General features: G+C 40.9%; 1 pseudogene; it reads right to left on the reverse strand.

Moving 5' to 3' along the window:
• The window catches only part of LOC110531151, a 125,012-nt pseudogene that overhangs the window by 54,761 nt on the left and 44,022 nt on the right, over positions 1 to 26,229 (reverse strand).

Raw genomic sequence — 26,229 nt, forward strand, 5'->3', positions numbered from 1 at the left:
CTTGCGACCCTGGGACATTTCTAAATGTCGTCATTTTCGTGATGCAAAAATTAATTGAAGTCATTGCAAATGTACAAGGCTGTTTCTCGGTCCGAGAACCTTCTAGAGCCACCTAACTCACCATGCACTATCGACTTGAGGTCTAGAACAGGTTTCTAAAGTTTCGGAACTCTAGGTCTGACGGTTCTTTAAAAGTTCCAACTAATGCAGGCAGTGTATGTCTCTACGCACCCCAATTGGTCCCTCCTTCCAAGCTGTGTGTGTGTGTGATTTAGTTTACCTTTAAACTTTTATGGGAAAAATGACTGATTTACAGTTCATGGGGGTTGCCTAATCACACATATGAAGTTTGGACAGATCTGACTTTTTTAACCCTTCAAAACAGCCCCTGAGACACCAATTATGGCACTTCCGGTTGGCACAGGAAGCTATAAGTCAACACACATCCTCATTGGGGTATGCTTTTACACAATCCTGAGTTTTAAGTCATTACGTTAAGAACTGACTGATTTACACAGGGTTGAACACTTTTAGGGTGATTTTAACCACTTACGGTTGGTCCAGGAAGCTTAGAATCGACACAGGTAGATCTCATAGTGGCCTGATTGACTTTTATCGAAGACAGGTTCATAAGGCATTCATAACCCACATAGGCCTGAGGTTGAAATGAGGGGTGCAGGCAATGTATTCCTATGGGGAGAGAAGTCATTGTAATCTGTGAGGTCAAAAAACCCTGTTTTACTGTTAAGGGTTAATGCCACACAGTCAAGGGTAGGCTTGCAAAGATCAGGAGGACCTTAGGAACATTCCTGTGGTTGAATTGTAATTCTAAACCTAACGGTTCCTCCGCTGTCACCCAAAAGCAAATGACGTTGTGGTGCAGGCTTCATTTTGGGCCTACTTTTCTAATGGTCGCTGCGCTTAGACCGAGCGAGCTACGGTCAAGCGGGATATCTCGTTGAACTGGGCACGGCCTAGAGATTATGGTAATGCAATTGCCTGCTCTCTGTGTCTTTAAGCACCACACCTTTTCACTCCATCCTTGCTGTGTGTGTGTGAGAGAGCTTTTCTTTGACATCTGTTGGGAGAAATGACTGACTTACAGTTCATGGAGGTTGCCTAATCACACATATGAAGTTTTGAAAAGATCTGACCTTTTTAACCCTTGGAAACAGCCACTATGACACCATTTAAGGCACTTCCGGTTGGCACAGGAAGCTATAAATAAACTCATATCCTGATTGGGGTATGCCTTTACAGAATCCTGAGTTTTAAGTCTATACGTTAAGAACGGAGTTATTTACAGAGGGTTTAGTGAGTGTGTGTTATTTCAGAAAATCATAGAAAATCACAGAGCTCCGCAGCACACTTTAAAAAGATTTGTATGAACACCCTGCAACTGGATCTGTAACTGTTGAAAAAAAAAACACCTATCTTTGAACAACTGGATCTGTAACTGTTAAAAAAAAAAACACCTATCTTTGAACATCACCAATTTGTCATTGTACGATTTCTCTTAAATGACGATAGATAAATGGCTGGTTCTTTTTTTATTGACACCGGAGGCTCCTTGACTTTGACGTGAAGTGGAAAAATAATTTCTCTATTTTCATTTTGGACCTTTAATCCCAGAGAAATGGCCATAACGCAAAAACCGTTGAGGCCTAGATGCCATCTTGTTCGGGGCCAACTTCCCATTATGCCAAACCTACGCTCACCAAGTTTCGGCTTCGAAATATTTTCAGTTTTGGAGATAAGGCCCCGTCGTGATTCGTGATGTTTTGTACAATTGCAATATGATTGCTTATGCCCTCTTGTGGGAATTTCCGGGACAGCGGAAAAATGACCAAAATGTGATTATTTTATGAAACGGAAACCGAATGTCCGAGAAAGTTTGTTTGATGACTTCCCGGTAGGTCCGGCCCTACCGCACGGCCCGACGCCAACCGCGAATTTTACAAACGTTTTCGGACGTGTACGTAAGGGACCGTACATTTGCAAAATGGACTTTCTCACTAACCATACAGCAAATGTCAAAATGTTCCCTTAAGGTATGATTGCACAACAGTAAACAATGAGAGAATAGCATATTTCAACCCTGCCGGTGCGACACAAAACGCAGAAATAAAAATAATTTATGCCTTACCTTTGACAAACTTCTTTTGTTGGCAATCCAATATGTCCCATAACATCACAAATGGTCCTTTTGTTCGATTAATTCCGTCCATATATATCCAAAATGTCCATTTATTTGGCGCGTTTGATCCAGAAAAACATTGCTTCCAACGCGCAACGTCACTACAAAATATCTCAAAAGTTACTTCTAAACTTTGCCAAAACATTTGAAACTACTTTTGTAATACAACTGTAGGTATTTTTAAATGTTAATAATCGATCAAATTGAAGACGGGATGATCTGTGTTCAATACAGGAGGAATACAAACTGACACTACTTTTCTGGTCACGCGCCTCTATCAAAAAGTACACATGAAGTGACTCTCGTTCTGAGCTGTGCTACTTCTTCATTACACAAAGGAAAAACCTTAACCAATTTCTACAGACTGGTGACATCCAGTGGAAGCGGTAGGAACTGCAGGAACGTCGATTAGAAATCAGGATTCCCCATGAAACCTCATTGAAAAGACAGTGACCTCAACAACAACAAAAAATCTGAATAGTTTTCCTCGAGGTTTCGCCTGCTAAATAAGTTATGTTATACTCACAGACATGATTCAAACAGTTTTAGAAACCTCAGTGTTTTCTATCCAAATATGCATATATTATATTCTGGGGATGAGTAGCAGGCAGTTGAATTTGGGCACGCTATTCATCCAACAGTGAAAATGCTGACCCCTAACCCGAAGAAGTTTTAAGATGCAAAATATTTTGTATTGTGTGACAAACAAGAAATAAGACAGAACTTGAGCGTGCATAACTAGTCACCCCCCCCCCCCCCGCCCCCATAAGCCAATACTTTGTAGAGCCACCTTTTTCAACAATTGCAGCTGCAGGTTTCTTGAGGTATGTCTCTATAAGCTTGGCACATGTAACCACTGGGATTTTGCCCATTCTTCAAGGCATAACTGCTCCAGCTCCTTCAAGTAGGACGGGGTCCGCTGGTGTACAGCATTCTTTAAGTCATACCACAGATTCTCAATAGCATTGAGGTCTGGGCTTTGACTAGGCCATTCCAAGACATTTCAATGTTTCCCATTAAACCACTCGAGTGTTGCTTTAGCAGTATGCTTAGGGTCATTGTCCTGCTGGAAGGTGAACCTCCGTCCCAGTCTCAAATCTCTGGAAGACTGAAATATTTAATGTTTTCCTCAATAATTTCCCTGTATTTTGCGACGTCTATTGTTCCTTCAATTCTGACCAGTTTCCCAGTCCCTGCCGATGAAAAACATTCCCACAGCATGATGTTAACACCACCATAGGGATGGTGTTCTTAGGGTGATGAGAGGTGTTGGGTTGTCGCTAGACATAGCGTTTTCCTCAATGGCCAAAAAGCTTAATTCTGGTCTCATCTGACCAGAGTACCTTCCTCCATATGTTTGGGGAGTCTCCCGCTTGGTGTTTGCTTATTTTTTTCTTGAAGCAATGGCTTTTTTCTGGCCACTCGTAACCTCTCTAGGGTACGTGGGCGTCCCACCTGGCCAACATCCAGTGAGGTTGCAAAGCGCCAAATTCATTGTAAAAATTCTGAAAACAAAACAGATTTTACATAGGTTTAAAGATGAACTTCTTGTTAAACCAAACACAGTGTCATATTTATAAAATGCTTTTCGGCGAAAGCATACCTAGCCCAGAACATACCTAGCCCATGACATTGCCCAGTTGACAAATTATTAACCAAGCCAAGCAGAAGCGTTACAAAACTCAGAAATAGAGATAAAATTAATCCCTTACCTTTGATGATCTTCATATGGTGGCAATCAGAAGACATTTATTGAGTAAATAAGTCTCTTTATATCCAAAAACCTCAGTTTTGTTAGCGTGTTTTCTTCAGTAATCCACAGGCTCAAACTCATTCAAAACAAATCAGACAAAAAAATCCAAATTTTATCCATAAAGTTCATAGAAACATGTCAAACGATGTTTATATTCAATTCTCAGGTTGTTTTTTAGCCTAAATTATCTATAATATTTCAACCAGACAATAACGTTGTCAATATAAAAGGTAAACAAGAAATGCACATGCGCCTGAAAAAGCTTTGCTACACGTTAGGGTCCACTCGTTCAGACTGGTCTTACTCCCTCATTTATAAGAATACAAGCCTGAAACGATTTCTAAATACTGTTGAAATCTAGTGGAAGGCATAGGAACTGCAAATGGAGTCCTAAGTCAATGGATACTGTAACGGCATTGAATAGAAAAAAACAAAACAAAAAAAAAAAATACTTCCTGAATGGATTTTTCTCAGCTTTTCGCCTGCTAAATCAGTTCTGTTATACTCACAGACACTATTTTAACAGTTTTGGACACTTTATAGTGTTTTCCATCAAAATCTACCAGTTATATGCATATCATATCTTCTGGGCCCGAGTAGCAGGCCGTTTAATTTGGGCATGCTTTTTATTCAAAATTCCGAATGCTGCCCCCTACCCTAGAGAGGTTAAGTAAAGCCCAGATCTCTGGAGTGTATGGCTTAAAGTGGTCCTATGGACAGATATTCCAATCTCCGCTGTGGAGCTTTGCAGCTCCTTCAGGGTTATGTTTGGTCTCTGTGTTGCATCTCTGATTAATGCCCTCCTTGCCTGGTCTGTGAGCTTTGGTGGGAGCTCTCTCTTGGCAGGTTTGTTGTGGTGCCATATTCTTTAATTTTTTATATAATGGACATAATGGTGCTCCGTAGGATGTTCAAAGTTTCTGATATGTTTTTATAACCCAACCCTAATCTGTACTTCTCCACAACTATGTCCCTGACCAGTTGGAGAGCTCTTTAGTCTTCATGGTGCCACTTGCTTGGTGGTGCCCCTTGTTTAGTGGTGTTATAGACCCTGGGGCCTTTCAGAACAGGTGTACAGTATAAGACTTGCAGCAGCACTATCAAGGTTCTTATTAGCTATTTCTAGCTTTCCCTGAGACGACGAGCCAATAATTAGTTTTTAGATTTTACAGCACCTTACACAACATGTATCTGCTCATTTCCCTAATCACCCCGTACACTCTGTCCAGTTTGAAATATAGTTGAATAGTGGAGACCAGAGTCTATCAAACTTGGGCTGTCTCTTGTGGAGGACATAAGTGAGCTTTTCAAGAGGGAGAAAGTCAACAATCTGGTAATCCACATTTTAAATGTAGGAGGGTTATTAGAGGCCCACAATAGAATAATTAATTTCTTAGCAAAGAAATAAAGTGGTGGTCCTAACTGACCTAAGAAAGTTCATTTTTACTCAAATTAAATGTCAGGAATAAATGTATTTCGCTAAGGTGTATGTAAACTTCCGACTTCAACTGTACCTGGGGTGGCAGTTCCATGTAGTTATGGCTCTATGCAATACTGTGCATTTCCCAGCCTCGGCTCTATGCAATACTGTGCATTTCCCAGCCTCTGGTTGCATGTCTTGTGTTGTACTGATGAGTGTCTGATTCTGAACTGTGTGCCAACTGCTTGAACAGACAGTTCAGTACCTTAAACACATCAATACCTCGCACAAAGAATAATAATAATGATGCAGTCAATTTGTCCTCAACTTTGAGCCAGGAGAGATTGACATGCATGTTACTGACACTTGTCCTCATTGTGTACATCTAAGATACGTGATGCTTTTTTTTGGACCTACTGCAATTTACCTATGTCCCTCTGCTGCACATGACCACACAGCTGGGCAGTAGTCCAGGTGTGACAAAGCTAGGGCCTGTATGACATGAAGGATGACTTGGTGTATGTAGCTTTGACTGTTCAAGACTTACTGTTGGTGGATTATTTAATGAAAATGTATGCACATTTATGTAGTTATAGTTAATAAAAGATAAAAAATAATTTTAAGTTAAGATAGCCTGAACATGTACAAGTTGGTGGTAGTGTCTGCAGTAGTAATGGAGGTGACTAGTTACAGTTGATAAAAAAAATGGGAAAATGATTGATAAATCGTTTGTTTGAATTGAATTATTGATTGAGTGATTGAGTGATTGAAGATCTCGTTCAATGCTGTGTACTACTCCCTTCACAGAACAGTGCAAACTGGCTCTATCCAGAATAGAAAGAGGGGTGGGAGGACCCGGTGCACAACTGAGCAAGAGGACAAATACATTAGAGAGTCTAGTTTGAGAAACAGACGCCTCACAAGTCCTCAACTGGCAGCGGTATTAAAATTAAATGGGACCCGCAAAACACCAGTCTCAATGTCAACAGTGAAGAGGCAACTCCGGGATGCTAGCCAGAGTTACAAAGAAAAAGCAATTTCTCAGACTGGCAATAAAAATAAAATATTAATATGTGCAAAAGAACACAGACATTGGACAGAGGAACTCTGCCTAGAAGGCCAACATCCCGGGGTTCACCTCTTCACTGTTGACATTGAGACTGGTGTTTTGTGGGTACTATTTAATGAAGCTGCCAGTTGAGGACTTGTGAGGCGTCTGTTTCTTAAACTAGACACTCTAGTGTACTTGTCCTCTTGCTCAATTGTGCACAAGGGCCTCCCACTCCTCTTTCTATTCTGGTTAGTGCCAGTTTGCCTATGAAGATATTACATAAAAAATCCAGCTGGAATAGTCATTTACGTCATTAACCCTTTCACACATACCATCACACAGGTGTGATAGATCTACAGTGGTCCCTGAAGCGTACGATCACACCCGTGTGAATAGAATGCTTATTTAGAACGGACAGTTTCGTATGAAGCAACAATCAGCATTTGAGCTGGCTACACATTTTTCATAAAATATTTACACAAACACAGTCCTTACAAATATATGTACAAAATGTGAGCAGTTTATGTTTGATGCAATGTTCAGATATTCACAGATGCATCTATAGCATAACACAATCATCCTAACCTGAAAAAATGTAGGTTGCATTTGTCCTAGCGCTAACTGAGGAAAGCTTGACGCAACACAAGAGGTCATATTTTCTAACTCTCGGCTGACATAAACTACAATATGATTTAGATAATAGCAATTACTATTTAGAATTAGTCACATCACTGGTGAGCTCACCATTGATCAAAATAATTGAGTAAAACACTTTCTAGAAATCCAAAGTAATCCGACGATAATTTGTTTCAGGGCGTAGCCATGCTTTTTTCCTCACAGAAACCAAAGATAAAAAAAGAAGACAAGATGAGTCTGTTTATAGTATGGATGTTGAAGGGGTGGGTCGTTTACCATAGTTCACATCCCACCATTCACTTCCTGAAGTTCTCAAAAAATGTGTGAACCCTTACTCACCTCATTTTGTTATAGCATCTTTGGTCCGACAGACGATTACGTGAAACCAAGAATGCATTGTTTGTCAACAAACATGGCTCCACACATAGCTGGAATTAGCTTAGCTCATCATAATCAGTACAACCTTCAAAAAAGTATTTTACACACATTCTATTTGTCCATTACAATCTATGCAAGAATCGGAATGCATGATTTATCACCGGGACCTGAAATAAAAAAAAAAAAAAGGAAATGTGTCTATAATTACCACACAAAACATTTTCTGATAGTGATTTATTGATACAAATGGTGTGTGCAGGCAGTCAATTACATAACCTCTCACTCCCACTCTGAGCCATTCAGTATTGTTGTTTTTGTACCTAGCTGGTGAGCTAAATTGTAGTATTAGCAATGTCTTTCACCCCTCCTGGCCCTGCTGTTTTCTTTGATGAGTCCAGTCTGGAGTGCAACGCCCCTTGCCATTTCAGCTGAGGCAGAGTGCTACAAGTTGTTTCTGACAGAGGGACTGGTGGGAGACATAGCAGAGACCAATTGCTATGTCTTGGAGCTACAGGAGAAGAAAGAGCCAGGAGTGGGGGGGGAGGCATCCACAATTAGTGAAATGTATACCTTACTGGTGACAGTTCTTCTCATGGGGATAGTAAATAAAAAACTCCCTAAGAGAATAATGGAGCGCAGATCCTACGTTTTGCAACTCCCTTCTTTGCCACCCTCTTTTCCCAAGACTGTTTCCTAGGTCTGCTGCGATGACTGCATTTCATCAACAATGCTACTGCCATCCTAAATGACCCATTATACAAATAAGAAATGTCAACAACTGACAGTAAGTAAAGTTGTAGAACAAATGAGACATCCATGTCCTCTCCACTGTCCATACAGCAACCATGTTAGCCACAGGGAAGGTGGACCACCTGATGGGAGAGAGACAAATCAAACTAGACTGCGTGCTTGACTCTAACCTCAAACCCGGGACAGTAGATAAGGTGGACATGATGAAGAGCTTTATGGAATGCACTCAGAAAATGACTAAGAGGTATAAGAATATATTTTTCTATTTTTCCAGGGTAGCTTCAAAATACCACAAGCCAATACTTCTCTTACACATTTAGCATTGTTTAAAAGAGCTAATAGAAGAATGTAGCTAGCTACATAAGCATGATTGAATATAACACCATAAAGGTTATGAAATAAGTAACGTTACCTTGCGTGTCCGCGGTTATAAGGAATATACACAAATATAATATGCTCCATACACAGTGAGCTACAGTAGAAATGGTATATCACAACATACAGAAACTATTATAATGCAATTAGGTACTTACTTTGATAGAAAAACAGTCTGGATTTGAACCTGGGTGTCTGAATTGACGCTAGCTTCAAAGTACAACACATGCTAATACTTCTCTGATGCAATTAGCATTGTTTTCCAGAGCTAATAGAATAATTTAGCTAGCTATCTAAGCATAGAGTATATCACCATAAAGGATATGAAATGAGTAACTTTACCTCGCATGTCCACGGTTATAAGGAATATACACAAAAAGATTATGCTACAGTAGAAACGGTATAACACAATATGCAGAAACTATTATAACGTAATAAGGCACTTACTTTGATAGAAACACACACATTTCCAAAGTTATTATTGGTAACGAAAACAACTATGACTGCGAAGCAGGCAACAGATGGAAAATGTGAACACGTGTGTGCAGGACGGGAGATGAGTAAATGTCTTGCACTGCACAAACAATTGGGAAGCGTTTGGGGAATTTTGTCCGGGTCAGAAATGTCCAAAAAATTAATTGGTCCGCAAAAGTAAAAATAACTACTTTTATGTGAATGAATGAGATGGAACACACCTCAATTCAAACTGTTCTTAGAAAATAAGAAACTTGTTAGAACATGTTTTGAAATTGACAAGTTGAAAACAGCCTATAAATAGGGCAGCACTGTTATGTACTGTTGAGTAACAATAACATTCTGTAATGGAGGGAACTCTCTAACATCACGTGCATAAACATATATTTGGAACTCACGCATGAAAGGGTTAACAATGTCTCCACTGTATTTCTGATCAATTTGATGTTATTTTAATGGACAAAAAAATGTATTTTTCTTTCATAAACAAAGACATTTCTAAGTGACCCCAAACTTTTGAATGGTAGAGTGTGTGTGTGTGTGTGTGTGTGTGTATAACCATTTAAGACACTCATATGTGTGTGTGTGTATATATATATATATATCTATCTATATATATATTTTAAATATATATATATTATACATTATATATATTATAAATATATATAATATATATATATATATTATAAATTATATTATAAATATAATATATATATAAATATATCTAATATATATATATATATATATATATTATATATGACACACATATGAGTGTCTTAAATAGTTATACAGCTGTTACATTTATCAGAACTGTATTTTTGACTATGGATAAATGTTGACTACTGTTTTACTCATTTACTGTGTGGGAAACAGGGAGGATAACTCCACACTACTTAGTAATGAGAAGGTCATGCATGGTGAACTTTTTGCGTTATTGAAAGTGAATGAAACTGTGTTTGTAAAAACGTTCAAGTATGTTTGCTGTCTTCTAGTGTACTGTAAAATAGATGGGTCTCCTAGTCTTAACACTTTGCCCAGTCATATTCAAGGTTAGAACTACCTTTCTAGGGGTTCTGAACTTCTAGCCTTGATAACATATCTATAGTATTTCACTTTTTAATTAGAATAGTATTGCTTCTAGGTGTTGTCCAATTAATTCTGTAACCACTCCATCTTCAAATTAGGGTTGATTGGAAAAAGCTGTACATAAGAGGACATCGTATTATTATATCTTTGTTCTCCCTGACGAAGGCCATGCAGCCGAAAAACGTCAGTTCTTAAACTTGGTTTCCATTGAACATGCCTTACAAATGAAGGCAATTTAATTAATTATATGAAGAGTGCCTTGGTCCTCCTTTCTTTTTGATGACCACCTTTTTGCACCTTCCGTCTACCAAAATCTACTATTGTGTGCCTTAGCAGCGGTTCCCTTCTTTTTTTGTTCACATTTTTGGAAGATTCTATAATTTTAGTTGTAGTTATTTTTCAGTCAATATCTATTATAGTTAGTTACAAGCCTAATGGTGATACCTTAGCACCACTGGAGACAGACATGTTAAAAGCAAAGTACATTATTAGGCCTACAGAAAACAACTGATTTAAAATCTTTGATTCTGACTCTTTCCCCTGACAACCATCCCCTTGCCTTTAAGAGAAACACCACTGGAGAAAACAAAATGTTTATTATTATCCCTGATGCCTCATATCTCCAGCCACATAGAAAATGCATCCTGCATTCTCTGGGTAATAAAAAATAAACACATGCACCAAACAAACAGGTGTGTCTTTTAATCTCCCTACTCCCTTCCCCACAGCGTTATTAATGACAGTGTAGAGGTGCTTGTTTGTTTGTTGTTGTTTAACACACACACACCTTTGTCTGTCCCCTAGCTAACCCCCTCAGCTCGTTAGGGGGTCATGATGGGGTCACTGGGAGCTGTTCCCAGGAAGAGCTAACACAGTAACACCTATGTAAGCGTGAGTGTGTTCGTGTGTGTGTGTATTGGCAAGGGACAAGGGGGGCATGATGGGGTGTTCAATGTCTGTGTGTCTAGGTGTGTCTCTGTGTACCTAGGTGCGTTTAGACTCCTTGATTCCCCTTGCGTTTTTAAGCCCTCCTGGAAGTTGCCAAGCCATACTTTTTACAAGGCCAGAGCAGTGTCTGTGTGTGTGTGTATATGTGTGTGCATGTGCGTGCGGATGTCATCACAGTGTCCTGTTCCAAAGGCCAGTGTCACAGAAAGACTTTTGTGGTTTGGGATTGGTACACAACAGTTACCATGCCGACCCTCCCTACAGCTAATTGAGCACTCTGTCATGTCACCGCCCTCACTGGGGAGTTAGCCAATCAGCACAGCTGAGAGATGGGCTGTGACTGCCACAAACAACAGGACCAAGCTACTGAGCCAGTGCTATACAGTGTCATCTAAGGGGCCCAAAGGGACTGTTGAAAGGTCCAAACACACAGTCAAACACAGGGTATCTTACTAAGCAGCTCTATTGGCATTGGTGCTATCAGATCTAGTAAACACTGAGTATGTTACAGTAGCTAAAGCCTTGTTTGTTGTTATGTTGTTGTTTACCTGACAAACATTGATGGGTATTGATCCCCTTTGGGTTTACTTTGAGCATAATTGGAAGCTTCAATTGGACAATGCCTGTGTGAGATACACATCAGTGAGTAGTCAATGGAGACTCAGAATCTACAGTGAAAACAAAATTTAACCCAAGCATTGGAGCTAATTGAATTTGAGAAAGATACGGAGGAACATGGGGAGCTCTTAAAAGTAGCGAGAGACAGTGAGAGAGAATGAGAAAATAAAAGGAGTGAGAGTGAAAGAGAGAGAGAGAGAGAGAAAGAGGCGGAATTGAGGAACACTTCTCATTTTTCAAGAGGCTCGAAAGTTTTCACTCTGCCTCCAAACTTTAATGAAACACCTTGTGCGAAAAACCTTGGGACTACATGATGGAGAGACAGGAATAAATATATGAATAAATGAGTGTGCCAGAAAATAAATTTTGAAGTAAAAAGGTAGATATTTAAATAGAGAGGCACAGCTGGGATTAGTGTCATCAATAGGCTCCTGAGGAGGGACTCAAAAGCATCCCAAGGTGCTTTGCAGGAACAGTACGCATATAAAGAAAATACCAATAAGCAGAAGTATTGAAATAAAGTTGGATGCAATCCAAAAAAACAACGATGGGTGAGTTATTTTTGGTTTGTTCATCTTTATCAATAGTCTTCCTTCCCTTCCCACCTACTAATTCCAGGGTTTTTCTAGAAAAAAAATGTACTATTTTCTACATTGTACAATAATAGTGAAGACATCAAAACTATGAAATAACACATATGGAATCATGTAGTAACCCCAAAAATGTTTACACTCTGCGGTCCAACTCATCCTAAACCATCTCAATTGGGTTGAGGTTGGGTAATTGTGGAGGCCAGGTCATCTGATGCAGCACTCCACCATTCTCCTTCTTGGTCAAATACAGTGCCTTGCGAAAGTATTCGGCCCCCTTGAACTTTGCGATCTTTTGCCACATTTCAGGCGTCAAACATAAAGATATAAAACTGTATTTTTTTGTGAAGAATCAACAACAAGTGGGACACAATCATGAAGTGGAACGACATTTATTGGATATTTCAAACTTTTTTAACAAATCAAAAACTGAAAAATTGGGCGTGCAAAATTATTCAGCCCCTTTACTTTCAGTGCAGCAAACTCTCTCCAGAAGTTCAGTGAGGATCTCTGAATGATCCAATGTTGACCTAAATTACTAATGATGATAAATACAATCCACCTGTGTGTAATCAAGTCTCCGTATAAATGCACATGCACTGTGATAGTCTCAGAGGTCCGTTAAAAGCGCAGAGAGCATCATGAAGAACAGGGAACACACCAGGCAGGTCCGAGATACTGTTGTGAAGAAGTTTAAAGCCGGATTTGGATACAAAAAGATTTCCCAAGCTTTAAACATCCCAAGGAGCACTGTGCATGCGATAATATTGAAATGGAAGGAGTATCAAACCACTGCAAATCTACCAAGACCTGGCCGTCCCTCTAAACTTTCAGCTCATACAAGGAGAAGACTGATCAGAGATGCAGCCAAGAGGCCCATGATCACTCTGGATGAACTGCAGAGATCTACAGCTGAGGTGGGAGACTCTGTCCATAGGACAACAATCAGTTGTCACAATTGCCACAAGCCACCTGGGAGAGACACCAAACATGTCGAAGAAGGTGCTCTGGTCAGATGAAACCAAAAATTAACTTTTTGGCAACAATGCAAAACGTTATGTTTGGCGTAAAAGCAACACAGCTGAACACACCATCCCCACTGTCAAACATGGTGGTGGCAGCATCATGGTTTGGGCCTGCTTTTCTTCAGCAGGGACAGGGAAGATGGTTAAAATTGATGGGAAGATGGATGGAGCCAAATACAGGACCATTCTGGAAGAAAACCTGATGGAGTCTGCAAAAGACCTGAGACTGGGACGGAGATTTGTCTTCCAACAAGACAATGATCCAAAACATAAAGCAAAATCTACAATGGAATGGTTCAAAAATAAACATATCCAGGTGTTAGAATGGCCAAGTCAAAGTCCAGACCTGAATCCAATCGAGAATCTGTGGAAAGAACTGAAATCTGCTGTACACAAATGCTCTCCATCCAACCTCACTGAGCTCGAGCTGTTTTGCAAGGAGGAATGGGAAAAAATGTCAGTCTCTCGATGTGCAAAACTGATAGAGACATACCCCAAGCGACTTACAGCTGTAATCGCAGAAAAGGTGGCGCTACAAAGTATTAACTTAAGGGGGCTGAATAATTTTGCACGCCCAATTTTTGTTAAAAAAGTTTGAAATATCCAATAAATGTCGTTCCACTTCATGATTGTGTCCCACTTGTTGTTGATTCTTCACAAAAAAATACAGTTTTATATCTTTATGTTTGAAGCCTGAAATGTGGCAAAAGGTTGCAAAGTTCAAGGGGGCCGAATACTTTCGCAAGGCACTGTAGCTCTTACACAGCCTGGAGGTGTGTTTTGGGTCATTGTCCTGTTGAAAAACAAATGATACTCCCACTATCGGAAACCAGATGGGATGGCTTATTACTGACGAATACTGTGGCACCCATGCTGGTTAAGTGTGCCTTGAATTCGAAATAAAATCACAGATAGTGTCACCAGCAAACAACCCCCACATATCATACCACCTCCTCCATGCTTCACAGTGGGAACCACACATGCAGAGATCATTCGTTTACCTACTCTGCATCTCACAAAGACACGGCGGTTGGAACCAAAAATCTCAAATTTAGACTCATCAGACAAAAGGTCAAATTTCAACTGGCCTAATGTCCATTGCTCGTGTTTCTTGGACCAAGCAAGCCTCTTCTTATTATTGTTGTCCTTTAGTAGTGGTTTCTTTGCAGCAATTCAACTATGAAGGCCTGTTCACACAGTCTACTCTGAACAGTTGAAGTTGAGATGTGACTGTCACAACTTGTGGACATGTTTATGTGCTGATGTGCAGTTTGTTGCTACTTTGTTTCTAACGTTACTTTGCTACCTGCCAACTTTATGGTTTTTACTTTCCAGTTTTTTATAACCATTTTATACTTTTATTTTTCCCTCGCTTAACTTTTTTCTTTAAACTTTGTCACCCCGAATGCTTTATCTGGACATGGTTCTACAGGCTTCCACCAGCCGAAGTAGTATCATTAACATTACTCTAATTATCTAATTGCAGTCACTGTACTTCTAATACACAGGAGAACTATCGCCTTAGGATAGCCGTGCTGCAAGCCCAGCTTCATACGCAATCGTTAGGCAAGGTTAATTTAAGTGTAAGAAAGGATGAAACAGTGTCTGTGCCACCAATGCATACAGATAGTATAAATTCCCTGCAGCTTTTTCTCATGGCTTCTGTAAGGAAATGCTGTCGGAATGCGCAACTGGTGTCGCTCATTCAGCCGTCGAAACTTTCAACCGGTTCTCCCCATTTAGCAAATAGTCAGAGCCAGAGGCCGAACCTTCTCTGGTCTCTCCTCCAACCATTACGGTTTCTGAGCTGCCAAAGCCTCCCACCATTTGCTCTGACAAATGGAAAACCCTAGTCATTTGTGACTCCATTACCCGTAGTATTAGACTTAAAAATAATCATCCAGCAATCATACACTGTTTACCAGGGGGCAGGGCTACTGACGTTAAGACTAATCTGAAGATGGTGCTGGCTAAGGCTAAAACTGGCGAGTGTAGAGAGTATAGGGATATTGTTATCCACGTCGGAACTGACGATGTTGGGATGAGACAGTCAGAGGTCACCAAGCACAAAATAGCTTCAGTGTGTAAATCAGCTAGAAAGATGTCGGCATCGAGTAATTTCTATGGCCCCTTCCCAGTTAGGGGGAGTGGTGAGCTCTACAGCACAGCACAACTCAATTGCTGGTTGAAAACTGTTTTCTGCCCCTCCCAAAATATATTATGTGTAGATAATTGGCCCTCTTTCTGGGACTCACCCATAAACATGACCAAGCCTGGCCTGCTGAGGAGTGACGGACTCCATCCTAGCTGGAGGGGTGCTCTCATCTATGAACATAGACAGGGCTCTAACTCCTCTAGCTCCACAATGAGATAGCCAGCCTGCCTGCTTAGTGGAGTCTGCCACTAGCACAGTCAGTGTAGTCAGCTCAGCTATCCCCATTGAGACCGTGTCTGTGCCTCGATCTAGGTTGGGAAAAACTACAAGGCGGAGTTCGCCTTAGCAATCTCACAGGAATAAAGACCTCCGCCATTCCTGTCATTATTTAAATATATTGTGATATCTCACATGTTAAAATAGGGCTACTTAATGTTAGATCCCTCACTTCCAAGGCAGTTAGTCAATTAACTAATCACTTATCATAATCTTGATGTGATCGGCCTGACTAAAATATGTCTTAAATCTTGTATAGTCTTAACTCCCCTTGTCCCAAAGGTAAAACATTACCTGCCTTCACTAAACCCCTAAAATAAAGCAGCTTAATTTAATTTTAAAACACAAATCTATTTTGCATGAAGAAACAACCTGTTATTCATCCCAAACTTTGTGAATATCTGGGTTTTCCCTCTTCACAATGCAGAAAGACGGCATTTGATCAGTGGACACCACTCATTTGTATTTCAACACAGCTGTCATATTTGTTTTCTTTACTAAAGTTGAGGTTTATTACTATTATTATTATTATTATTATTATTGCTAAAGGTACTGCATAGGTGTAAACATAAATGTTTTAAAATGCACTAGTATAGCATAAGAAAGTAGCAAAAATGTGCAGAAAGTAGTTTTGAATGCATTTTATTGAAGGGAAACAATAACTGTCTTTGGCAACATAGTGATATATTCTTATATACTGTACAATGAGGAGATCAACTACAAAATACTAGTCTTCTCCCATGTTTTAACCATTGGCCTCCCACAGAAGGTGTATAAACAACAACAATAAATACAAATAAGATAATAGATACAAAACAAAAAAGTGAAGAACATAAATCAATCAACTCTAATTAGCAAATGTAGGACAGTATGCTCATGTGTGTGCATGGACTTTGTAGATGTATTTCTCACATGTGCAGCACAAAGTATTTGTTTTACAGTCCTTCTTTGGGGGCCAGAATTGGCAACTCCTCCTCTTGCCTGCACCAGCTGCAGCCTCAGGTGGATCAGGACAAGATTCAGCCCCCTGAACAGCTTTCACAAGCTCTGCAGAGGCTGCTGTGCGGGGGGCGCTCCCTTCTTTGAATGTGTGGGGTTACAAGTTCCTTTCCCAACTGCTCCAGGAACACCCTCCTCTATTTCTGCTTATCAGGCATCCAGGTAGGGTTGATCTTGTTCCATCGCATGAAGGCATTGTATGAGGACACATCAATGATGTTATGGAAGATGATGCAGTCATCCTCTTGTAGCTGTACATTCCAATCACTTTGTCTAGGTTGTCCATGCCTCCTTTGTTGTGGTTGTAGTCCAGGATGATGGCTGGTTTCCTGTCCTCATGATCACTGATCTCAGCCGTTTTGTGCAGTGTGCTCAGGATGACCACATTCTTGTTCCTCTTTGGGAGGTAAGAAACTAGAGTGGTGATGGGGGTGAAGGCAAACTTTGATGAGAAGGCTTCTCAGTGTAGGGAGGAGCTCAGGCTTGTTCTTTCTAACTGTGCCAACCATGGTGATCTTCCTCTTCAGGAGGTGCTGGCTCAGTTCATAAGAGGTGAAGAAATTGTCACACGTGACATTGTGACCCCTCAGTCCATTTGTCACATCAAGCGCAACCCGCATCCCCTGCTTCTTCTCCGGGCCTCCACTGGTCGGCTTCCCTGTGTAGACTTGCATCTTCCAAGCATAGCTGGATTGTGCTTCACAGGCCACCCATATCTTGATTCCATACTTTGCTGGCTTGCTGGGCATATACTGCCGGAAAGGACAGCAACCTTTTGACAAAGAGATTACTATTAGTAATTAGCATCAGTGTCACAGAAAACATTCACATAAATCAAAGATATTACAGCAATACATAATACAATTAATTAACAGTGAAAACATTACAGATATGAAAATTAAACTGTACCTGAATGGAACCTGTTGCTCATCCACTGTTACTTCAGGCCCAAGGTTGTAGAGGTAAGGCAGACGCTCCACCCACTTCTCCCAGACCTCTCTTATGGCCATCAGTTTCTCTCACACTTTTTGCAGGTTGACTCACTGTTATCAAATCGTTGCATTCTTGAGAAAGTGTGAAAAACTTTCAGTCTTTCAGAAAATCGCCCTTCCACTCTCTGCATACCAGATACTACATGTAACCTCGCCTTGTGACCTATACACACCCGCTAAGATTAGTAGCCCTATGTAGGCACGCAGGTCAATCTCATCCATCCTTTTCCTGTTGTCTCCATATTTACGGAAACCCTCCAGGATTATTTTTTCGATGGCTGGTGTGATGAACATGTAGAATGTTGAGGCGATGTCCTGGGCATGGGCAACTGCATGTCTTGTGGGCACTGGGGTCATCCTTATGACATTTTGTGCTGCCATCCTGCCCTGGTTGTCAAATGGTGACAAGGACCATGTTATTTTGCTGTTCTTTGACAAAATCTATCTTATGTTTACCACCCCTACCTTGTCACAACACAACTGATTGGCTCAATCGCATTAAGAGGGAAAGAAATTGCACAAATTAACTTTTAACAAGGCACACTTGTTATTTGAAATGCATTCCAAGTGACTACCTCATGAAGCTGAAAAGCTGAATTTGAAAAATCTCAAATATAAATATATTTTGATATGTTTAACACGTTTTTGGTTACTATATGATTCCACATGTGTTATTTCATAGTTTTGATGTCTTCACTATTTTGCTACAATGTAGAAAATAGTAAAAATAAAGAAAAACCTCGAATTAGTAGGTGTGTCCAAACTTTTGGCTGGTAGTGTACATATACTCACGGTCTTAATGTTCATCTATGTTGAGTGTGTGATGTTGCACTTACAGTATAGACTCACTGTCTTTCTCCGTGTCTCTGTGTTGATTTCCCCAAGCTGGAGTTGACCTCAGAGACCAGTTCTCTGTATGATGCTCCATCTTTCATGGACGGCTTCTTACACTGCTCCGCCGGCCTAGCCAAGGCCACCCTGGACAGGAGAGGCAGAGATGGTGAGTTGACCGATGCAACATTGATCCTCAGTCAGCTAATCAATCAGTCAGTTAGTTACTAATGCCAACATCCAGTTAGTCAAATGTGTAGTCGGTGAAACCACAGCAATCGATCAGTTGATGTCAAGTCAGTCAGTCAATCAATCTGTCAAATTGACAATCAATCCATCTATAATTAAACAGCCTCTCGAAACAAATAAATTATCCAGTCAAACGTACTCTTTGTTGGGTCCTTAAATAATCAGTTGACACAAAGAGAGAGAGAGTTCCTTGTAGGCTGCATCTAGCTTTTACCCGAAGCCCTCTAATAGCAAGGTCCTTGTTGAGACTAGACAGTGTGATTGAGAAACCTTCATGTATCAAAGACAATCATCAAAACTCCAGTAGATGGCGCTATCTAAAATGGACTACATAATCCCCCCAACAGATTCCCCTGATTCTCTTCTGAGGTCGTTTAAAACTTTTAATCAGGCTTTTTTTCAAACTCAGTTGCACCTCCTGCGCCTGTGAGCCGTCCTTCCCATCCTTCCTTATCCCTCCCCATCCCTTCTACCCAACATTTGGAGCTGTGGCTCGGGCCCATGGGTAATCAGGAAAATGGAGCTAGGTTTAGATGTCCCTCTTGGGACGGAGGTGGGGAGGATGGGTGGGGGTTACATGGATCTCTATCTGCTACCGGGGACCAGCTGGCTGGATCTCCATCCTCCGGAGATTCTCCCCCTCTTCCTTCCCCCACAAGCCTCTCTTGTATCCAGCTACCTCCTCTCTGGCTTTCTGGTGGTTGTTGTATCTGGCTAATGAACAGGGCTGAAGCCTATAGAGAGGGGAGAGTGAGCCGTTGTGTAGATTTGCACCGGTGGAGGGTCTTTGATTTGATGAATCAACGATTTGGTGTTCAAACAGTGAGCTTCATACTGTGTTCTGCTTTATACTGATAGGGTTCAGTTAGTGGAATAGGAAGCTGTAGTAGCTAACAGCTTTGCATCGTGAGCAATCTTACTACATATTCAATTTACTTTTGTTACAATTTAAACTATTTAGTTAGCCTTATACAGCTACTCTGTCTGTTTCTTTGTGCAGAACACTGATTAAGTGGAGAGTGAGATTGAGACTGACAAATGTACACAACCATTCAATTGTGGTCTTTACTAGTGGAGACTGATATCTGTTTTCCAGCACTTGAGAGGTCTTTCTTCCAAATTAACTCTGTCGCTTGATTCGTTTAAAAGCTCACACATTCATACATCTTCCCGATAGCAAGGGCCATGCAGTCAAACGAATGGCCGTAACTCTCCGGCCGATAAATACTTTGATATTTCATCTATATATTACCCTAACAAATTTGTCTTTGTGCGTTATTGGAGTGTGTTGAGGCTGTTGGAAAAATCAGAGGTGGCTTGAATGACACATTTAACTTCTCAACTCAAAAAGAGGAAATACTGCCGGCATGGGTCTTGTAAGAGCAGGGAGAGAAGATATTTGAGTGTTTTGTACTCCTGGATGCATTTCCGAGCTTCTCTGGTTAATGGGTTGATAATCTAATAGAGACACACATGCACAAACACACTCATGTGCACACAGACTTATATACACACACATGCACACGTGCACACGCACACACATGCACACTAATGGCTTGGTGGTCTATAGCTACACCACAGCTCTTAATAATGCATAAGGCACTGATGGTGGTTTAATAAAAGCACAGTGTGTAGCGGTAGGAACGACTTTAAGCAGAGTATCTTCTAGTTGATTCTCCTCTCATCGATACATCAACTCCAAATGGTAGCCTCCTTGCCTCCCTCTCATTGATGTGAGCTATATTGAGCAGACATAGGGTGGAGATTGATTTATTTGGAGATACAATTTGTGGGCATATGGTTAGGTTTTGCCAGAGACATACTTTGGAGCTTCTCTTTGTTAATGGAAATGCTATGGTGTTTTAGTCACATTTTTCAGTGACAGTAGAAGACACTTTTGGAAAGTGAATATGAGACATAATATGCCTTGAATCCCTTTCCATCATTTGTTGGTGATTGGTGGGTTGATTGTGTTCAATGCAATATGTTTACAGGTAGCTCCTAAGTGTTAAGTGTGAACACAACACATAACAACCTTTATCCCTATACTGAATTAATCACAACGATAGACAAGAAACCCAGTCCCCTGGAGCACTACAGAGTCTTGAGCAGATGGGTGAATGACTCCGTCTCCTCTACTCCCATTCAGGTCGTCAGGGTAGAAGAAGGGAGGAAGGACCGTGCGAGGGGGGAAGTAAACTGCCTGAAAGCATGAGTGAAACAACACACCTCATTTATGATGAATTTGTCTTTTCCTCGAGTGCTTCTCTTTACTCCCGGTCGCTGCCTGCCGCAGTGTCTCAGAGAGCACTCCAACCAAGGGCACAGGTATGCTGGGCCCACCTGACACACTGTTAGCAAAGGTCAAAGTCCAGATGAACCAAACAATCACATCACATGTTGCATGTTGAATGGTGAAAGGTGACTGATTTTCTACTGAAACATAACAAAGGTTAAAACTTTGTTAGCTAAATAAAGGTTAAATAAAAAAATATGAATGTGCTTATCCCACAGGATGGTTTGATAGTATTTAAAAAAAAACATGGGCAAATGGGAGCACAGATGTACTTAGGATTTCTTGATTTGGATGAGACAAACTGCTCTGAGTTGTAGAAATTGGATAAAATAATAATAATTTCTAAAAAAAACTTGCCCCCACCAAATATGTTAAAACTAAATAGAAGCAATTATTTGTGACAGCTGTGAAAAAAGGAAGATGAGCAGGCTACTACAGTTTTAATTGAGAACTTGTTCTCTACTGGCCTACCTGGTTAAATAAAGGTCAATTTTTTAAATGTTTTATTACCAAATAAATTCACACAATCATATTGCATATAACTTAGAATTCTTAAACCATAAATTCCCTCCAAAGCATTTACAAAATATATTAATTTCAAGGTATATCCAATATTGCTATCCATACAAACATTCTACTACTATTTCCAACAGTGCATCTTTAGATGAAGATTGACTGACACAAAACAAAGGAAAAATTTAAACAATATGGTGGGTTATGCACGTTGGATATTGGACACAGAGATAAAGGAAATAAAAGGGATAAATGCTGGAGAGTTCTTCCAAGGCATGGATTATTTGCCACTGAACTGAAAGACAAAAGAACACAGGTATTTAACAAGTGAAATTGATTGCAGGTGCACTCAAAGCATAGAGATGTATAGAGGTCTCTAGTTCCCAAAAGCCTCTAACATGGGCCGCACCATTGAGGATTGGTAGAAAAATTAGCATTTGCTACAGCCGCCTCCATAAGCTGTCTCTTCTGGTTTTGCTCTTAGTTCTAAGTGGCCTGGTTTAATTTGGGTCATCCTTGACCTCTGGGAAGGGAATCAGACAGGCCACTGGTCTGAGGAGGGATTGAAGTGTTCCCAGATATGGTCAGCCATGATTTGGCTATGGCACCTTGACCAATGAGAACACTGTCAGCATAGAAAGCTTGAGGCAGAAAGCTGTCGATAAAGAGGAAGTTGGGAGTGACTGGGTCCGGGTCAGGTAGGAGGATGATCAAGGCAAGTGGCACTGCTGCCCAATAAAAGCACCATGGATGGCAGTTCTAGAGGAGGGCAGCGTGCCTAAATGGCAATTGGAGGAAGGGGTATGGTTTGCCATCCGTCAGAACAACACTGAGGTTCTGACCCCTCTGTCACTATAGGATGAGGTAATGACCATAAAGACGAGTGGTATCACCCCATGTAGCACTATGAGGTGTAACTCCTTGCTGGTGTTGCATGGTTTGTTGAGGGTGCAGTCCTTTGGGGATTTTCCTCGCACACTTCCAGCAGCGACCTTGAACTGAGATCCACTCCCTAACCTTTTCCCTTGACAGCTGCTTGAACTCAGGACATGAACACTGTGGTGAAAAAAGTACCTAATTGCCATACTTCAGTAAAAGTAGAAGGCCAGCATCCCGGAGTCGCCTCCTCACTGTTGACATTAGGACTGGCGTTTTGCGGGTACTATTTAATGAAGCTGCCAGTTGAGGACTTGCGAGGTGTCTGTTTCTCAAACTAGACACTCTAATGTACTTGTCCTCTTGCACAGTTGTGCACAGGAGCCTCCCACTCCTCTTTCTACTCTGGTTAAAGACAGTTTGCGTTGTTCTGTGAAGGGAGTAGTACACAGCATTGTACAAGATCTTGTAATCGAACTCACAAATGCTGATGCTCCAGATACTCAACTAGTCAAAAGAAGGCCAGTTTTATTGCTTCTATAATCAGCACAACAGTTTTCCGCTGTGCTAACATAATTGCAAAATGGTTTTCTAATGATCAATTAGCCTTTTAAAATGATAAACTTGGATTAGCTAACACAATGTGCTATTGGAACAGAGGAGTGATGGTTGCTGATAATGGGCCTCTGTATGCCTATGTAGATATTCCATTTAAAAAAAAATCTGCCGTTTCCAGCTACAGTAGTCATTTACAACATTAACAATGACTACACTGTATTTCTGATCAATTTGATGTTTTTTTAAATGGACAAAAAAAACTGAATTATTTCAAAAACCCAGCAACCTGTCCATGTGAACCACACTTGAACTCAACACCCTGGTCACCTTCCAATGTCCACAGCATGCCTAACAGGATTGGATGGAGAAAGCAAATTCTTGGAAGGCTGTGTGATCTCCTACCCTCAGATGTGGCGCATTGAGGACGTTGCCAATTTCTCTCTGCATGAACTGGCAGGGCTGTCCATACTTGGAATTCGGGGCATTGAAAGCTGAGGTGTATGGCCTGGTGTTGTACATGTACATTTGAAGTCGAAAGTTTACATACACCTTAGCCAAATATATTTAAACTCAGTTTTTCACAATTCTGAACATTTAATCCAAGTAAAAATTCCCTGTTTTAGGTCAGTTAGGATCACCACTTTATTTTAAGAACGTGAAATGTCAGAATAATAGTAGAGAGAATGATTTATTTCATCACATTCCCAGTGGGTCAGAAGTTTACATAACTCAATTGGCATTTGGTAGCATTGCCTTTAAATTGTGTCACTCGGGTCAAATGTTTCAGGAAGCCTTCCACAAGCTTCCCAGAATAAGTTTGGCCCTTGAATTTTGGCCCTTTCCTCCTGACAAAGCTGGTGTAACTGAGTCAGGTTTGTAGGCCTCCTTTTCAGTTCTGCCCACACATTTTCTATAGGATTGAGGTAAGGGCTTTGTGATGCCCACTCCAATACCTTGACTTTGTTGTCCTTAAGCCATTATGCCACAACTTTGGAAGTATGCTTGGGGTTATTGTCCATTTGGAAGACCCATTTGCAACCAAGCTTTAACTTCATGACTGATTTCTTGAGATGTTGCTTCAATGGATCCACATACTTTTCCTCCCTCATGATGCCATCTATTTAGTGAAGAGCACCAGTCCCCCCTGCAGCAAAGCACCTCCACAACATGATGCTGCCATCCCTGTGCTTCACGGTTGGGATGGTGTTCTTTGGCTTGCAAACCTCCCCCTTTTTCCTACAAACATAACGATGGTCATTATGGCCAAACAGTTCTAACATACAGTGGGGCAAAAAAGTATTTAGTCAGCCACCAATTGTGCAAGTTCTCCCACTTAAAAAGATGAGGCCTGTAATGTTCATCATAGGTACACTTCAACTATGACAGACAAATGAGAAAAAAAAATCCAGAAAATGACATTGTAGGATTTATGAATTTATTTGCAAATTATGGTGGAAAATCAGTATTTGGTCAATAACAAAAGTTTATCTCCATACTTTGTTATATACCCTTTGTTGGCAATGACAGTAAGTCTTCACAAGGTTTTCACACACTGTTGCTGGTATTTTGGCCCATTCCTCCATGCAGATCTCCTCTAGAGCAGTGATGTTTTGGGGCTGTTGCTGGGCAACACAGACGTTCAACTCCCTCCAAAGATTTTCTATGGGGTTGAGATCTGGAGACTGGCTAGGCCACTCCAGGACCTTGAAATGCTTCTTACGAAGCCACTCCTTCGTTGCCCAGGCGGTGTGTTTGGAATCATTGTCATGCTGAAAGACCCAGCCAAGTTTCATCTTCAATGCCCTTGCTGATGGAAGGAGGTTTTCACTCAAAATCTCACGATACATGGCCCCATTCATTCTTTCCTTTACACGGATCAGTCGTCCTGGTCCCTTTGCAAAAAAACAGCCCCAAAGCATGATGTTTCCACCCCCATGCTTCACAGTAGGTATGGTGTTCTTTGAATTCAACTCAGCATTGTTTGTCCTTCAAACACGACGAGTTGAGTTATTACCAAAAAGTTATATTTTAGTTTAATCTGACCATATGACTTTCTCCCAATCTTCTTCTGGATCATCCAAATGCTCTCTAGCAAACTTTAGACGGGCCTGGACATGTACTGGCTTAAGCAGGGGGACACGTCTGGCACTGCAGGATTTGAGTCCCTGGCGGCGTAGTGTGTTACTGAGGGTAGGCTTTGTTACTTTGGGCCCAGCTCTCTGCAGGTCATTCACTAGGTCCCCCCGTGTGGCTCTGGGATTTTTGCTCACCGTTCTTGTGATCATTTGGACCCCACGGGGTGAGATCTTGCGTGGAGCCCCAGATCGAGGGAGATTATCAGTGGTCTTGTATGTCTTCCATTTCCTAATAATTGCTCCCACAGTTGATTTCTTCAAACCAAGCTGCTAACCTATTGCAGATACAGTCTTCCCAGCCTGGTACATGTCTACAATTTTGTTTCTGGTGTCCTTTGACAGCTCTTTGGTCTTGGCCATAGTGGAGTTTGGAGTGTGACTGTTTGAGGTTGTGGACAGGTGTCTTTTAAACTGATAACAAGTTCAAACATGTGCCATTTATACAGGTAACGAGTGGAGGACAAAGGAGCCTCTTAAAGAAGAAGTTACAGGTCTGTGAGAGCCAGAAATCTTGCTTGTTTGTTGGTGACCAAATACTTTTTTTCCATGATAATTCGCAAATAAATTCATAAAAAATCCTAGAATGTGATTTTCTGGATTTTTTTTTTCTAATTTTGTCTGTCATAGTTGAAGTGTACCTATGATGAAAATTACAGGCTTCTTTCATATTTTTAAGTGGGAGAACTTGCACAATTGTTGGCTGACTAAATACTTTTTGCCCCACTGTAACTATGGTCATTATGGCCAAACAGTTCTATTTTTGTTTCATCATACCAGAGACCATTTCTCCAAAAAGTGCAATCTTTGTCCCCATTTGCAGTTGCAAGCCGTAGTCTGACTTTTTCATGGCAGATTTGGAGCAGTGGCATCTTCATTGCTGAGCATCCTTTCAGGTTATGAGGATATAGATACTTTTGTACCGGTTTCCTCCAGCATCTTCACAAGGTCATTTGCTGTTGTTCTGGGATTGATTTGCACTTTTCGCACCAAAGTATGTTCATCTCTAGGAGACAGAACCTGTCTCCTTCCTGAGCGGAATGACGTCTGC

The sequence above is a fragment of the Oncorhynchus mykiss genome, chromosome 9 (assembly GCF_013265735.2).
Source record: "Oncorhynchus mykiss isolate Arlee chromosome 9, USDA_OmykA_1.1, whole genome shotgun sequence".
In the NCBI taxonomy this organism is placed as follows: Eukaryota; Metazoa; Chordata; class Actinopteri; order Salmoniformes; family Salmonidae; genus Oncorhynchus; species Oncorhynchus mykiss.